Raw genomic sequence first — 19,252 nt, 5'->3', positions numbered from 1 at the left:
TCCACAGAGATGTTCTGTTCCGGGATGTAAAGTTCGGCAAACTTCTTATTAAAAAAATCTATTAGGGGGCGAATTTTATACAATCTATCAAAGTCCGTATGATTTCGGGGGGGGGGGGGGGGGCACTGTGAGTTGTCATTGAAATGCAGGAACTGTATGATCATGTCATAGCGGGACCTGGACATCGTAGCTGAAAAAATTTGCATATGGTGGATGGGCTTTTTACACCAATATGAATGAAGTTCATTTTTTTTTGTAAGCCCCATGTTCAGCGTAAGGTCTAAAAACAATCTTAGATCCTCCATTGTTAGGGGTCTCCATTCAAAAGGGCGTAGTATGAGTTGGGGTTGTTTTGTATGTACTGACGTGCAAAAAGATTTGTTTGGTCTATGATGCTTTAAAGGAACTCATCAGGGAAAAAAAAAAAAAAAAATCGATTTCAGAGAAACCTTCGGTGTTGGCCTGCACACCTGGCTGTGCTGTGAAAGGGGGGATTGTGGCTGACCCTGTGCTAGAAGGCAGCCACAAGGGGTTGGCCAAGCCATCCAGAAGATGGGTTTGGGCCCTACTTCCTCGGCGTGGAATTCCAGAGCTTGTACTGGGCCTCTCCTCCTGGGGTCTAGCGCCGTTAGCATTGGCCACTGGGGTGTCCAGCGCTGCTGGTAGCTGCCTGGGGTTCAGACCGTCGTCTTTTTGGATGGACTAGTTCCTCCACCAATTCAGATGTACTGATTTCGGGGGGCTCGTATTCCGAACCTGAATTGAAACTGGAATCAGAACTGTACTGGGGCGGTGAGAGCTCCCTGCTGCTCTCATCGGTCTGGGTTAACATTTGGTATGCCTCTTTTGGGGTGTATAATCTTTTGGACATGGTGGCTGTATGACAGGGCTGCACGATATGGACTAATTGGCTGTACATCAGCTAGAAATTGGCTGCTGGGCTCACGGGACAGGTACTCCTGATGGAGGTGACAGGTATTCCTGATGGGGGTGACAGGTATTCCTGATGGGGGTGACGGGTACCCCTGATGGGGGTGACGGGTACTCAGGTACTCCTGATGGAGTGACGGGTACTCAGGTACTCCTGATGGAGGTGACGGGTACTTCTGATGGGGGTGACGGTACTTCTTTTTTATGGGGGTGACGGGTACTCAGGTACTCCTGATGGAGGTCACAATTACCCTTGATGGGGGTGACGGGTACTCAGGTACTCCTGATGGAGGCGACATGTACTCCTGATGGGGGCGACAGGTACTGAGGTACTCCTGATGGGGGTGACGGGTACTCAGGTTCTCTTGATGGGGGGGTGACGGGTACTCAGGTACTTTTGATGGGGGGTGACAGGTACTCTTGATGGGGGGGTGACAGGTACTCGGGTACTTTTGATGGGGGGGTGACAGGTACTCTTTATTCGGGGGGGGGCAATCTGGGCACAGTACTATTATGTACACACTAACTGTAACTCACTCTTCTGATTTCTCCTTCTCACACAGGATCAGTGTGTGAGGAGGAGAGCCCAGAGACAGCCGTTAAAGTGCTGTTTTGTTTACAATTGTGACCGGCTGTGATTGGACACAGCCGGTCATGTGGTAAAGAGACAAATTTCATTGGCTCTTTACCCAGATCGGGGCTAGTCTTTGTCCGGGGCCCCGCACGAGTCGAGTGCATGCCTGCTGCATGGAAAGGGACCGGCTGTGATTGGAAACAACGGTCATGTGGTAAAGAGCCAATTTTACCATGATCGGGGATGGGCTGTGTCCGAGGGACACGCTGTGTCACTGTTTGCCACGCTGCGGGCTGCCAGGAGCCCGCAGTAGCGGCGAGAAGGGCTGGATGTCATATGACGTCCACGTGGATTGAGGAGGGGTTCCTGCCGGCGTCATTTTGCAATGGCCCGGTATGGAAGGGGATATATATATATATATATATATATATATTTATTTATTTATTTTAATTGTTCGGTCTATTTTTTATGTATACTAAAAAAAAACGGCCATGTGTAGGCTCCCTAGCAGTGTTTTTTCTATGGGAAAACTGCCGAGAAAAAAAAACGCAGCGATTTGTGATGAGAAAATTTAGAGTATGTTCTAAATTTTCTCGTCGTGATTCTCAGCGGTTTTCTCGTCGGGAAAACTGCTGGTGAGCCTACACACAGACGGTTTTCTCGTCCAAGAGAAAACATGACAGTTTTCCAGACAAGAAAACTGATCGTGTGTACACGGCTTGAGAAGAGATACAATTCCCCGTCTCTTTACAACTAGATGCCAGCACAACTGAGCATGCTCAGACATGCAAGCTACTCTAATTTTAACTCCCATGGCTTTTTTACCAAGAATTATAGTAAATACCAAAATGAGCACTGGCTTAAAAAGCATTTTTTGATAGTGAAAATGAGTTATGTAGCCCAATACAAGTTTCAGCCATTGATTCTAATGGTACAATTGTAATTTTCCCAAATAAATCCCTTTCATGTTGAGATGAAATTTATTTTTCTCTCAAAGAAATTGTCCTTGCAACAATGTTGTTTCTTCTTCATCTATTTTCTTTTTAAGAATGCTAGACTGTGTAAGGTTTTCATGTTTTGGTGAAAAAAAAAAAAAATCTGTATCTCTCACTTGTTGCTCTCCATCTCACAAAAATATCTTTACCCAAACTCACACAGGTGTCTTTACAAACCACAAACAATGCCATTGCTGATGCAAATTTTAAATGATTCACAATTTTGTGTGTTTTTTATTAATTTCCAACTGATCCTAATTTGAGCCCTAAAAATGCGATATGTGTACCAACATCAGAAATCAAAATGTCATTCCCAAAAATCAGAGGGTAACATCACTATGCTACACTCATCCACCAAGAACCACCAAATATCACAGAATAAATCAAGAAGAATAACTCATGTAATTCCACCACCTATATGTACCAAGGAAATGCAGTATATGTGTATTTATGTGTAGGAGGGTTTCACATGTGGCAGCGCAGTGGCTAACAGGTTAGCACTTCTGCCTAGCAGCACTGAAGAGTTTGTTTGAATCCCAAACATGCTACTTCATGCTGAGAAGTTGTCTGTTCTCCCTATGTTGTTAAAAACATAACTTCTGACTCAGCCCCTAACATAAATTATGTCTAAATGTAGTATTTATGTGTAGGAGGGTTCCACCACCATTGCAAATCATGTTATATGTTTTCCATGGGCAAGGACTATAATCAGCCTTAACATTTCCAAGGTGCTTTGGGGTTAGGGGGGGGGCACAGAGTCCCCCCCCACCCCAAAGCTCCTACCCCCCTATGTTGAGGGCATGTGGCCTGGTATGGCTCAGTGGGGGGACCTCGCTCGTCCCCTTCCTTTTCCTGACCTCCAGGCTGCATGCTCGGATAAGGGTCTGGTACGGATTTCAGGTGGGGGGCACACCATTTAAAAAAATAATATTGTGGGGGCCGATCCCTTCCAAATTCATACTATATCTAAAGGGCCTGGTATGGACCTGTTTTTTCCTGCCAATCTTATTTTTTTTTTTTAATACATACAGCCGTCAGCGGGGAATCCCGCTGACAGCTGATGACTCATCGGTTGTTAAGGACGCAGCAGTCAGCTTCCCAGTCCCTTGCTTAGAAACCAGCTATATGCTGTGGAAATAAAAACCGAAAAGCTTACATCTTAATCAGCAGCATATGCTGACAATAAGTAAATGCCTAATAGCCAATGCTACATGAGCATGGTTGTTACTAGAATATTAATGCCTCAAATGCAAAACATTATTGTATAGAATTAAAAGAATCAAACATTAGTAAATGCATTTTCTATGTATAATTGTGGTCAGCTCAGTAGCATAGTGGTGTGCCCTGCTACCTTCAGAGGTTCAAGCCATGGACTCAAATCCCACTGATGGTATCACCTGCTAAACACTTGCATTGTACTCAGCAGCCTATTCCAAAAATCACACACTAGCTAAGATGCAGGGTGGTGTTAGTTTACTTTTTTGGGGGTTTAATTCGCTTGTGCACTGGAAAAATCAGCACAGCTACCTTAGGTGGGTGGTAAGTTGGCTAGGATTTGAACTCACAACCTAAGTGCTTTGTAGACATCAGTGCACACCACCAAGCCATTGTGCCAAGTACCTGCATAGTAGTATTGTATAGTATAGTAGTGTAGTTACAGTTACCGTCACCCTTCTGAACCATACCAGGCCGCATGCCCTCAACATAGGGGAGGGGTACTTTGGGGCAGGGGGCTCTATGATGTGCCCTATACTCATTCACAGGCACAATATTTAAAGGAATATTTCATTTTTATTGTTTCACTTTTAAGCATCATTAAAATCACGGTTCCTGAAAAAAATATTGTTTTTTTTTTATTTTTTTATTTTGTTTATTGATACATGTCCCCCAGGGCAGTACCCAGACCCCCATACCCCTTTTATGGCCAATGACTTGCATATAAGCCTTCAAAATGGGAACTTTTTCCTGTTCGGCTCCCATAGTTCAATGGGGTTTGCAATTGGCACTTGCAGATCCGCGGAATCGCCGATGCCAAATTTACTAAAATATGTTTGCTGCTAATAGCGCATTTTTTAGGCACATGTTCATCTAGTTGAACTCTTCGGCCCCTTTCACACAGGCTTTTCGATCAGGTCCGCCTGTCAGTTTTTCAGGCGGAACTGATTGGACGCTCCATTCAGCTCAATGGAGCCATCAATGTCAGCAATGACATGTCCGGTTACATCTGCCGATATCTGATCCTGCAGGTGAAATCCAGACAGATGGAAACCCTATTTTTCAGGTGAAAACGAACAGGCGGTCCGTTTTCATCCGATCTCCATAGAGGACAGTTCCATCTCCTCACAGTGAGCGAAGACAGACCTGTCATCCGCCTGCTCAGTGGGGATCAGTGGATTGATTACTGCTGAGCAAACTGGAGTCCATGTAAAAGGAACCTTAATTGCCTGAAATTGGCGCCATTACATGTAGAGCACCAGTACTTCCTGGAACTCTTAGTAAATGACCCTCATAGTGTAGAGAGTTTAGCTAGGTTGCCCAATACGGTTTTCACCCTTTTTTCTTTTTTTTTGCATTTGCATTTTTTTGCATCTCAGGGCAGCACCAGTTTTCTTTGCCCATAACAAGAAGTTAACATGGACCTTTAAAGTGGCATCACCAGGCATTATTTGACTAAAGCTGCAGGTTTTAAGAAATAAGGAAACCTCCAGCCTTACCATCAATTCTCCTTCTGTCATTTACTAAAAATAATGTCTGATTTCACTGAGCCTTTTCTTGGTGTGCATTAGAAGCTACAGTATGTCATACAGAGCTCGCTTTATATCCTTGCTGGAGGATGTCCATAATAATTTAGCCCTTTCCTTCCCAGCCTGACTGTCCCTGGCCAGCTCTATAATTCACTGGATTTCAGTTCTTTCAAATCACGGAGACCCAGCATCTCATGTAGGTGTTACCAAGGGCAGCACAGATATACAGTGATAACATCATTGGTCTAAAACAAGGCATGTTATGGAAACAGTCATATTTTTATTTTTGAGTACACCACAGAACCCCTCCTGAAAACCATGGGTGATATTGGGACAGTATCAGAACTATTACCCTATGATTATACCCTATGATCTGGAAACTGAGTTCTTTATGTTATGCATTTACAGTAAAACTTTGGATTGCGAGCATAATTCGATCCGGAAACTTGCCTGTAATCCAAAGCACTTGTATATCAAAGTGAATTTCCCCATAATAATGGAAACTCAGATGATTTGTTCCGCAACCATTTATCCATTTATTCATAAGTCCTTCAGTTTATAGACCATATAAAAATATTATAGCAATGTGATAGGTTGTGTAACCATAAAATGTCATTCCACAAATGGAAGCCTCCACAAGGGGATTAGAATCAAAATCCAGCAGGAGCTACAGAGTATAAAAGAGAAGAGAGGCGCCTCTAAGTGTAGCAATATGTTGCTAAATTTTGTACCTTCATTAAATGTAATCATTTTACTACACTTAGGCCTTGTACACACGATAGGTTAACCAGAGGACAACGGTCTGAAGGACCGTTTTCATTGGTCCAAACTGATCGTGTGTAGGCCCCATAGGTTATTTAACCATAGGTTTAAAAAAAGCCAACTTGCTTTAAAATTAACCGATGGATTCCTAACCGATGGGAAAAAAACGATCGTCTGTGGGTACGTCCATCGGTTAAAAATCCACGCATGCTCAGAATCAAGTCGACGCATGCTTGGAAGCATTGAACTTCGTTTTTTTCAGCACGTCGTTGTGTTTTACGTCACCGCGTTCTGACACGATCGTTTTTTTAACTGATGGTGTGTAGGCACGACGCACCATCAGTCAGCTTCATAGGTTAACCTATGACAACGGTCCTTCAGACTGTTGTCCTCTGGTTAACCTATCGTGTGTACAAGGCCTTAGAGCCGGTTCACACTGGGGCGGCACGACTTGCCGCGCGACTCGGCAAGGCGATGTGCAGACGACTTCAGAGGCGACTTGACTTCTGTATTGAAGTCAATTGAAGTCGCCCCCCAAAGTAGTACAGAAACCTTTTTCTAAGTTGGAGCGACTTGAGTCGCTCCTATTAAAAAGGTTCCATTGTACAGAACGGGACGCGACTTGTCAACTGACAAATCGCCCCTGTGTGAATCGGCTCTAAAGCACCTCTCTTCTCTTTTATACTCAGTTGTGACATGACGCTACACTTATATCAAGACATCGCTTGTATATCAAGTTAAAATGTATTTAAAAATTTTGTTTGTCTTGCAAAATGCTCCCAAACCAAGTTGCTCTCAAACCAAGTTTTTACTGTTTTACCAATGCACTGGACAGTTGAATGTCATACATTCTTTATTAAATCAAACTGTAGGCTGTTTCAGTATATACAATTTACTTTTAATAAGTTAAAAATAAGCAACCCCTGGTCTCTTTAATGTCTCTGCTGGGAAAGCATACCTTATTAAGCTAACCATTACTGCAGTACAGGAAAAAAAGAAGAGCAAATGCAGTTAGGAGTGGAGTTGTGTTAACTGAAGTGTTTGGTGCAAACCTGGACGGTCACAGAATTGGTGGTGGTTAGTGGAACAGAGTCACCCTCCTGACGGTGAGAGATGAACCCCTCAGGTAATTTTCTTTAGATGGACCTCACCTGGTATGGGCCCCTTAACCACTTAAGCCCCGGACCAATATGCTGCTAAATGCCCAAAGGTGTTTTTACAATTTGGCACTGCGCTGCTTTAACTGGTAATTGCGCGGTCATGCAATGTTGTACCAAAACAAAATTTGTGTCCTTTTCTTCCCACAAATAGAGCTTTCTTTTGATGGTATTTGATTGCCTCTGCGATTTTTTTATTTTTTGCGATATAAACGGAAAAAGACCGTAAATTTGGAAAAAATATGATTTTTCTTATAGCAAAAAGTAAAAAATATCGAATAAATTAAATTTAAGTCAAACATTTAGGCCAAAATGTATTCAGCCACATGTCTTTAGTAAAAAAAAAAAAAAAAATCGCAATAAGCGTATATTTATTGATTTTCGCAAAAGTTTTAGGGCCAGATTCAGGTACAATTGCGGCGGCGCAACGTGCCCCGTTTACGTTACACCGCAGCAAGTTTTCAGTATAAGTGCCCGATCCACAAAGCACTTACCTGTAAACTTGCGGCGGTGTATCGTAAACACGTCCGGCGCAAGCCCGCCCAATTCAAATGGGGCGGGTACCATTTAAATTAGGTGCGCTCCCGCGCCGGACGTACTGCGCATGCTCCGGTCGCAATTTTCCTGATGTGCTTTGCGCGAAATTACGGCGGCACGACGTGTTTGTGAATCGCGACGTGCGTAACGTACTTACGCCGAAAAAAAAAAAAATCAAAAGCGACGCGGGAACGACGGGCATACTTTAACATGGTGGAGTAATTTTACACCATGTTAATAGCAGCCCTAACTTTGCGACGGGAAACTAAGACTTGCGCCGACGTAACGACGGGAAAAACCTAAGTGGATCGCCGTAAATGCTAATTTGCATACCCGACGCAGGAATACGACGCAAACTCCACCCAGCGGCGGCCGAGGTACTGCATCCTAAGATCCGACGATGTAAGTTAATTACACCTGTCGGATCTTAGGGCTATCTATGCGGAAATTATTCTATGAATCAGCCACATAGATACGACAGGAGATACGACGGTGTATCAGGAGATACGCCGTCGTATCTGTTCTGTGAATCTGGCCCACAGCGTCTACAAACTAGGGTACATTTTCTGGAATTTACACAGCTTTTATTTTAAGACTGCCTATCTCATTTCTTGAGGTGCTAAAATGGCAGGGCAGGACAACCCCCCCCCCAAATGACCCCATTTTGGAAAGTAGACACCCCAAGGAATCTGCTGAGAGGCATGTTGAGTCCATTGAATATTTTTTTTTGTCCCAAGTGATTGAATGACAAAAAAAAAACATTTACAAAAAGTTGTCACTAAATGATATATTGCTCACACATGCCATGGTTATATGTGGAATTGCACCCCAAAATACATTCTGCTGCTTCTCCTGAGTACGGGGATACCACATGTTTGGGACTTTTTGGGAGCGTAGCCGCGTACAGGGCCCCAAAAACCAAGCACCGCCTTCAGCATTTCTAAGAGCGCAAATTTTTGATTTCACTTCCCACTACCTATCACAGTTTCGAAGGCCATAAAATGCCAAAATAGCACGAAACCCCCCCAAATGACCCCATTTTGGAAAGTAGACACCCTAAGCTATTTGCTGAGAGGCATGTCGAGTCCATGGAAGCAGCAGAATGTATTTTGGGGTGCAATTCCACATATAACTATGGCATGTGTGAGCAATATATCATTTAGTGACAACTTTGTGCAAACAAAAAATCAGTTTGTCATATTCCCGCAACTTGTGTCAAAATATAAAATATTCCATGGACTCGACATGCCTCTCAGCAAATAGCTTGGGGTGTCTACTTTCCAAAATAGGGTCATTTGGGGTTTTTTGTCCTATTTTGGCATTTTATGGCCTTAGAAACTGTGATAGGTAGTGAGGAGTGAAATCAAAAATCCCCCCCCCCCCTAGAAAGCCTGAAGGCGGTGATTGGTTTTTGGGGTCCCGTACGCGGCTAGGCTCCCAAAAAGTCTCACACATGTGGTATCCCCTTACTCAGGAGAAGCAGCAGAATGTATTTTGGGGTGTAATTCCACATATAGGGGGTGTATGCTTTGCGCGTGGGTGTAAGCGTTACTGGCACTAACAGGCTACCTAGCGGCACCAGCGACACTAATACAGCGATCAGAAAAACGATCGCTTAGTGACACTGGCAATAGGGGGTGAAAGGGTTAACTCTAGGGGCAATCAGGGGTTAAAACCTTTATTAGAAAATGTATGGGGGTACCTAACGTTATATAAACTTGGCGGGCGAACCTCAAAAAATAACTAGCTACCTAGCGGCACTAATACAGCGATCAGAAAAACGATCGCTTAGTGACGCTGGCAATAGGGGGTAAAAGGGTTAACTCTATGGGCAATCTGGGGTTAAAACCTTTATTAGAAAATGTATGGGGGTACCTAATAAAGGTTTTAACCCCTGATTGCCCCTAGAGTTAACCCTTTCACCTAGCGGCACCAGCGACACTAATACAGCGATCAGAAAAACGATCGCTTAGTGACGCTGGCAAAAGGGGGGTTAAAGGGTTAACTAGGGGGTGATCAAGGGGTTAAAACCTTTATTGGGGGGGGGGGGGGGAACACTAACACTAGCTGCCTGTCACACTGACACTAAATGCAGTGATCAGTAAATAAATGATCACTGCTATTTAGTGACACTGTGACAGGGGGCTGGGGGGGCGATCGGGGGGTGATTTGTGTGCCTATGTGTACAGGTGTCAGTGTAGTGCTTGTGTACTCACTGTTGTGATGTCTCCTCTCCTCCGCGGGACGAAAATACCGGCGGGAGGAGCAGTGACATCACTTCCTCCTCTGCCTGTGTTTACAGTTCAGGCAGAGGAGGAAGCGGATTGGCTGGGGAGCGATCGCGAGGGGGCGAACAAAAACGAACAGCCGCCCCCTCATCCCGGATCGCTCCCGACCACTTACCGACCGCCGCACGTATCGGGGGGGGGGGGGCCCGATCGGACCCCCGACCCGCTAGAAGGCATGGACGTACATGTACGCCCATATGCCTGTAAGTGCCATTCTGTGGACGTACATAGTCGTGCGGCGGTCGGCAACCGGTTAAGGGCCGTACACATGGGCTGATAATGAGATCCACTGGCATCCACTGGTTCAATAGAAACCGGACAACGTTTGGCCTGTGAGTACGACAGCCATTCCAACAGAAGCCAGCCCTGCTGTTGAAGGGGGATGACTGAAAAGGTCTGCCAATGGCTGAGAGCACTAACCGGTGTGTTCTGGTGGAAGGCGTCCCTCTGTCAGAACACATTAGCTCAGTGGGGAGATCGCTGTACTACAAGGGTCTCAAACTGGCAGCCCTCCAGCTGCTGCAAAACTACAAGTTCCATAAAGTCATTGCAAGGCTGACAGTTACAAGCATGACTACCACTGTCAGAGGCATAATGGAACTTGTAGTTTTGCAACAGCTGGAGGGCCGCCATTTTGAGACACCCACTGTACTAACATCACATAGTTAGTACATTAGCTCCTCCCGAGCTCTTCAGTTTGTACCAAGCTTTCATTTTTAGATGGACTTTGGGAGCACTGACCTGGACCATGAGTAAGACACAGGCCTGTGCAAGAGTGTGTTCTGGGCGAGGAGGAGATAAGTAACTGACTAGGGGGATAAGTAAAAACCTGTGGCCTATGGCCTGCATCTGTGAATGTGTTTTTTTTTTGTTATTGCTAATTCCATACAAAAATGTCAAACAAAAATGGTTGATAATAATAAAAAAAAAAATACATTAATTTAATTTAGTTTCTAAATATATGCAGATTGATAGTAAATATATCGTACACAGTAAGATTTGAGAAAACCACAAAAAACATCAAACAAGACAAACAAATACACATCTCTGAGTAAGGCCCCTTTCACACTGGGGCAGGATGTGCGGTGGCGGTATAGCGGCGCTATACCGTCTGAGTTGCCGTGGAATTGCGGTGGTATTCGGCCGCTAGCGGTGTGGTATTAACCCCCCGCTAACAGCCGAAAAAGGGTTAATACCGCCCGCAATGCGCCTCTGCGGCTTCCCATTGCGTTCAATGGGAAGGAGCGGTAAACACACCGCTCCTCTCACCGCTCCAAAGATGCTGCTGGCAGGACTTTTGGAGCGGTCCCGCCAGCGCATCGCCTCAGTGTGAAAGCCCTCGGTGTGAAAGGGGCCTTAGTTTCATATTCCATTTATATTATACCAATCGCCCCCTCTTGATTTAAAATATATCAGTCACCTCATCCCCTCCCATCTCCTCTGGGATGAGAGGAATACTCTGCTGTATGTGCTTCTCGATTGGGAAAATGGGAGTGTTTGGAGGCAGGGGGGCACAAATAAATCAGATTAAACGTCAGCTTTAAAATGTACTTTTAAAACAACAAACATTTACATGTTAACTATTATATGTTTTTTAGTGCTTGGGTTTTACACTGCTACCTTAACTTTAATGTCTTTGAGTTACCCCTACTACATTCTCCCATGCATGTCATGACAGAAAGAGCTGTTTAACTAGTTCCAGACTTTGGGCAAGCTACACATGCCCCCAAAAAAAGTAATCCCTGTACACAGGACAGTCTTTGCTTCTGCCCCCCCAGTATACAGTAATTTTCGCCTTTAAATTATCATAGCTGGGATCATTGTACACTCAGAGAAGGTGTCTGCAGCTTCAGCTGTTGAAAAAGCAGTTTGAATCAGGATTTATAAAGAACACTTGCTCAGACAAAAAGATACAATATAACAATGTTACCTTTGTATCTTTGTGTTCATTCATCTGCAGATCAAAGGAATGTATTTAGAACGGCAAACACTGCAAATGTCAGTTAAAGCAACTTTTTTTTATATCAAATGTTCCCCTGTTTCACCTCTTATTAATCCTTAATTTATTCTAATCCATCCCAATTAACTCCTTATTCTCCTTCCCTCCAACTATTATTTTCCTGCTGATTTTTTTTTCTATTTTATTAGCTATAATTTTTAAAACTTTATTATTTTTACACACTTAAAGCGGGGGTTCACCCTAAAAAAAAATTCTAACATTACATTGAGCCGAGTTGTGAGAATGACATTATGCTGACCTTTTCTTTTTACTTGCCGTACATACCGTTTTATCTATATTTTCACAGCGGCTTCTGGGTATGTAATCCTGCGGGACTGGGCGTTCCTATTCACATGCTAATTGATTGACATGCTTCCCACCGGCGCATACAGCGCGCCACGAGTTGCTGAAAGAAGCCGAACGTCGGTGCGCAGGCGCCGTATAGAGCCGACTCGCAGTCTGGCTTCTTTCGGCAACTCGTGACGCGCTGTATGCGCCGGTGGGAAGCATGTCAATCAATTAGCATGTGAATAGGAATGCCCAGTCGCGCAGGATTACATACCCTGAAGTCGCAGTGAAAATATAGATAAAACGGTATGTACGGCAAGAAGATAAAAAAGGTCAGCATAATCAGCCCAATATGTATTACTTTGCTATCTAAATAATGAAAAAGTTATTGCCGAATAAACAGGTCCATAACAGAAATGTTAACATTTCTCTGGTCCATAGAGGGTGAAATGGTGTAAGAGTAAAGTAGTTAAACTAAACTAGATTTTTGAATCTCTGTCATTCAGATTAGTATTTTGTCTTCATTGGTGTTACCAAATTGGCTGAAAATTCTGTTGCTTGGCGACCAATTGCATACCCAAAGATAGCTTTAGATAATATGAGGGTACATAATTAGGTAGGCTAAAAGGTAATACAATATTAATGCCATACTCCGTTGCAGATCGTTTAGTGTTCTTTAAAAATTCAATGCTTTGTGGTTTGTTTAAAAAAAAAAATATTCTGGAATCCTATATTTTGCTAAAAAAAGTCATAGCTCATATGCTGCTATCATACTTCAGCTTATGATAGGACAGAGGACCAAATATTTCATTCTGAATTTCCAGAGAAGGACAATAAACATATATAGCAGCGTATAACCACAAAAGTATTAAAACAGATGTTATTTTACTTAACAAAGCAGTAAAGCCTAATGCCAGGAAAATTAGATTTTTGTAATAGATTCCCGTGGATTGTTCTTGACAAAATATTTTTGGTAAATTATTTCGCTGTTCAGCTGCTGAGAATTACTTATCATACTTTAAATTTCCCTTGCTAGTAATTTTCTTGACATTTTTTAAAATAAGTTTTAAAGGTAATAAAAAAAAAACTTTTTGACCTGTCTGTAATCCACTAAAAACGGAATTGCAGTAAGCATTTGCGTGAAATGGATCGTAACCTGAATTGCGCTGCACCTCAGAATTCAGCTAATATTTGGCAGTCCCTGCCTAAACATTTGTTTCATTTACATTTTTCCTGGTGATGCTTCAAACTACTCTTTAGGCTAGGTTCACACTGCTGCGCTATGAGTTAGATTCGACTTTTAGTGTGATTATGTAGGGCTACATGGATGCAACTTTCATAGGGTTTGTATATTCTATTGGGCCAAAATCACACCAAAAGTAGTACAGGAATCGCTCCGTGCTGAATCACATTGATGTGAGTGGAAAACGATGTGATGTCATGTGATTCTGTGCGACTCAAGTTGCATCTGAAATCAAACTAGAGTGAATTAAGCCTCATAGTACCTTGAAGGACTTCCAGCCCCCCCAAAATCACCAGGGTATGTAAACTTTTGATCAGGGTCATTTGGGTAGTTTCCAGTTGCCATTATGATTTAAAAAGAGTAAGCAAAGTTAATTCATAATAAAAGGCTTCAGCCAAACACTTACCATGGAAAGAAGCTTTTTGTGTTGTCATAGATATTCTCTGAAAAATGGCCAAGAAATCATAGATTCTGCCAGGGTATGAGCACAAATTTATATATATATATATATATATATATATATATATATATATATATATATATATATATTACACACATATATATACACACACACATACAGTATATATACACACACACACATATATATATTTTTTAATACCAACACAAAAGTCAAGTATTCTGTTTCATACCCAATGGGGTTGTTTGTAACAACATACACAGTGTGGTTGGTTATATAAAATCAGTTGGCTTGATTTAATATAACTGGAGAGTGCAAAATGTGGTGGAGCTCTGCATATAAACCAATCAGCTTCTAGGTATTTTTGGATAAGCTTAGTTGAAGAAGCTGAAGTTAGAAGCCAATTGGCTTCCATGCACAGCTGCACCAGGATTGGCACTCTCCAGTTTTAATAGATTAACTAGGCATGTGCAATTTTTTAAGTTACGAATACGTTTTCCGTCATTTTTCGTTATTTTAGTTGATTCGTTAACATACGAATGAACGAATGGTTTAGAGCAATTAATAACGAATTACGATATTTTCAAAAAAACGAATATGAAAAACAACGAAGATACGAAAGAAGAAAGAAACGAAAACATAGAAACAACGAAAATACCGAACCCAAAAAAAATAAATAATTACGAAAAACAAAATGAACGAAAATGCAAACTTACTAATATTCGAAGACCGAAAAGAAAACGAAATGCCGAACAAAGACTAAAAAACGAAAATCAAAACTAACGAAAAATAAATTACGGATCTTCGGAAAACTGAAATGAAAACAACGAAAATACAAAATAATGTAAATTAGCTTTCGTTAGTACTGAAATATTTCTGGACATTGACCAATAGCCACTGAGCGCTGTCCCTTTCCTCTGAAGAGGTTTGTTCCTTCCCCCAATGAGCTTCTTTCTCATTACCTCCTGGCTCCTTGTGTCTTTTTCTGTGTTAGACTGCAGTGCATCTAATTTCTAGATTTGTATTTGTAATATCTGACATATTTTAGTTTTCTTCTACGTCAGACTTCATTCTAGACAGGGTGTGTGTGCTAACTAAGACAGTCAAGTCAATCACAGTAAAATCCGAATTACAAAATTACGACGAGTAGTGTGTCGAATAAACGTAAAATGTATTCTAACAGAATTACGAATGCAATAAAATCTACAAAAGTACGTTTTTACAATCAAAGGAAATTAGACATGAAAATACGAATGATCATAAAGCAACGAAAATATATTTCTTACGAAAATACGAATGCGGCATGATGGAAAATATAATGTAAATACGAATAACAAAACAACGAAAATTAAACTAACGTAAAAACGAAGGAACGAAAAAATCATTTTAAAAATACGAACGCGGCAGAATACAAAATATAACGAAAATACGAATCTCGATTCAACGAAAAATAAACTAACAGAAAAAAAACGGAAACGGAAAAAAGAGTTTTACGAAAATACTAAAGAGTACGAATACGATAAATAACGTCTTACGAAATTACGACTCGTTACGAATCACGATAAACGAACAGAAACGAAACAGAAATAAACGAAAATTTTTGCTGTGCACATGTCTAAGATTAACCCCTGTGTGTTTATTGTTACATTTAGGCCGCTGTGACAACAGCAACAAAAAAAAGGTTTTACCTCTACTGCCACCCATGCAGCAGGTCTGCTAGACAATTTCTCACAAACCCATTGTCTTGTAAAAAAAAAAAAAATACATAATTATGTATTACATTATTGCGGTTGTTGGGTCAACAGATACAGATCTATCTATCTATCTATCTATCTATCTATCTATCTATCTATCTATCTATCTATCTATCTATCTATCCTTTATCCTGGTTATCCTCCTACTTATCTCGGTGCACGTTCAGTGTCACTTACAACTCCAGCTCCTCCGCTGCTTTTTCCGTTGGGGTCCCCCTTATTCTCACTCTATACCTCTTCCCTGGGCCAGTTGATAATCTTCCATGGCTTCCAATACCATCTCTATGCCGACGACACTCAGATCTATCTCATCAACTCACCCCCTCGATCTCCTTACGAATCTCAAACTTACTAAATGACATGTCGGTATGGATGTCACACCACTTCCTCAAACTCAATCTTTCTAAAACTGAGCTTGATATATTTCCTCCTTCCTGGTCCCCCCCCCATGACTTTACCATTAAAATCAACACCACAACCAATGGCCCCTCCACACATGCCAGGGTGCTGGGTGTAATCCTCCACTCTGACCTTTCGTTCAGCCCCCACATTCAATCACTGGCTTAATCCTGCTGCCTTAACCTCCGTAACATCTCCAGAATTTGACCCTTCCTGACTAATGATACCACAAAGCAACTTATACACTCCTTGATTATTTCCTGCCTTGACTACTGCAACTCTCTCCTTAATGGCCTACCCTTACCTTCCTCCCTTCAGTCTATTATGAATTCTGCTGCTAGACTAATACACCTCACTAACCGATCCGTGACTGCTGCGCCTCTCTGCCAAAAACATGCTAACCACAATATACAAGGCCATTCAGAACATCGCCCCCATCTACATCACCTTAACCTATTTTTACAATCTTCCATATATATGAACAGTCTTAACACACAGTATAATGAGCACTAGGAAGTTATTTAAGCAGGTTGCACTAAGATATGACAAAGCTTACATAAACAAATACAAAAGTAGTGCAGCACTTAAACTATAAAGAATTACTCAGCATGTAGAGCGCCTCCCTATGAGTTTTGTGTGCATGCACATTTTCACGGGACCACCTAGGGCTGGCCCCTGACTGCCCACCACTGTAAAAACACAAATATAAGGCGAACATTTTTATAGTTCAACTTTCAGATCGACGAGAAAAAATATATTTTTCACTGACTTGGGGGCTTACTCATATACGTAGACAAAATTACTACTTGCGCTACTATGACCTCTATAAATGAAAACTTTTACCAGTCGGTCAATTATCTGTACCTTCAGCCAATCCTGTTTGGTCAAGAATTTCATAGATATCAATTTCTAAATGCAATTATCTAATGGAATGTGAGACTATGCTTCATATAGCTCAAATCTATCAGATATCTTAATAATAGCAGTTATTCAGCCAATGTATTAATGGTTAGAGGGCCACAGGTTGTAATCTTAATGAAGATTGCTTGACAGCAAAAGAGAGGGAATAGAGAAAACGAAGAGAGGGAAAAGCAAAGAGAAATAAGGATGAAAATGGAGGTTAACCAGGCTAGCAGCTCAGTGGTGAAGTGTACTTAAAGTGTTTGTTAGCCTAGGTTCACATTGGAGCGATTTGTCATGCGATTTGAGAGATCAAATCGCATGACAAGTCGCAGCCTCTTGGCGTCAATGGCACTGTTCCAATCAGTGCGACGCCGATTTGCAAAAGTAGTTTCTGCACTACTTTTGCCGATTTCAGGTGTGATTTCTATAGACATCTGTGTATGAAATCACACAGATGTCTATCAAGTAGCACCTGAAATTGCGCAGACCTTGCTACTTTGAAATCACACTACTTCATCAATGTGAACCAGGGCTAAAGGATTTTTTTTCCTTATTAAAACATGGTATACACACCTGCTCTGTGCAATAGTATTGCACAGAGTGCCCCAAACCTCCCCTTTGAGGGGGTCCTCCACCAAAACTTTAGGCTCCTCCTCTTTTGTGTACCCCCAAAGCAAGCTGCTTCCTTTGGGAGTGCACACGTAAGCTTGTGTCTATAAACACACACACACACACACACACACACACACACATCACTGCTTGGCCCTGCCCCTACTCCCTCCTCAGAGGATTTGATTGACAAAAGCAGGAGCCAATAGCTCCCAAAGCTGGCTCTGAGTCCTGTGATGAGAGAGCAAGAGACCAGCACGGCTGCAGAGAGGTACAGTGCTTGAACGATATAGGACTCTGGTAAGTAGGGGGGGGGGGAGTGAGAAGGCAATACTATCAATGAGACATGTAGGGAGTTCATTAATATAAAAAATGTTCTGCATTTAGAGACACTTTAACATGGAGGGAGAACAGCAAGGGTTTTTCAAGAGTAACTTGTAGACAAGTGGTGAGATTTTCCATTAGTTTGACATCCTGGATCTTTGGCTCTAGCTCTACAAGGGTTCAATACTTTTCCATTTGAGATATACCAGGCATCTATCCACTGTAATGTATATGGGAGAGCAGTGTTTTACTAGTTCCTATCTTAACCTACTAACTAAATAGTGTTAATTAATAAACTTTTTTATAGTTCCGGAGATAAAATAAGAGTTAAATAAAATAAGAGTTGAAGAGGAGTAGGCCTGACAGCTGGAATTTTAATCATGCCACTGTCACTAACTAACTAGAAGAAGCAAAGTCCTAATTGTAGAATCTGTCCCTGAACATAATCCTGGCAATAAACATGTTTAATAGTTGAAACAAGGTAGGAAGGTAAATACAAGAAATCCTTTAAGCTGTGAAAATCTCTCACATGTCAGTTACCGCTAAAAATTAACACCAGGCTAGTTGTTCTTCTCCACATCTGAGACCCTTGCACAGTGTTCCTGACAGAAAATTTAAAGTAGAACTGTGGCCAGAAATTAGAGCATCAATGAGTACATATTGTCAACAAACAGCAAATACGGTATGTTTCAAAACATGCCCTCGCTGAACTTTGCAGTTGCAGACATTATGGAACAATTCATCCTCAAATTTCATGAGATGCAGTAAAGTCTTTCAAGTTAAGACTTTTTACTCTGCTTTACTCACTCTCTGTACATTTGCTCTGTCTTTAGATTCCAAATAAAGAGGCTGGCCTGGCTGATAACTTATTGCTGAAGTGAGGATTAAAGCTCATTAAATGCTTTAAGACCACAAACTTTTAATGCGGGTGGCTTTCTGAATCACGTACATGTACGTGATCCAGCCTGTTCAAGGACCGCTGTCTGGTGGATCCCAGGACCAGTCCGCTTTTGGCAGCTGGGGAAATCATGTGATTGCTAATGATTAGAATGTTATCAAAGCTGTTATGAACAGCTGTGATTCCTATAGTAATGCTGTGAGTGGCCCACAGCCATCACATGGTGCTGTTATTGGCCCAATCACAGCACTATGTACTATGTAATTAGCTTTAGTCAATCACAGATCAATAGTAATCACACCCGTTATAATTGTAACCCCATTAATGACAGTTCAAAATGATGATCACTGTAATAGCAATCAAATCTGTGACCCCCCCCCCAACAGTGCAGCAGTAGCCAAAAGTTGAGAATGACACAAATATAAATTTT

The sequence above is a fragment of the Rana temporaria genome, chromosome 1, assembly GCF_905171775.1.
Source record: "Rana temporaria chromosome 1, aRanTem1.1, whole genome shotgun sequence".
Taxonomy (NCBI): Eukaryota; Metazoa; Chordata; class Amphibia; order Anura; family Ranidae; genus Rana; species Rana temporaria.
Note: the sequence above shows the minus strand (reverse complement) of the source record.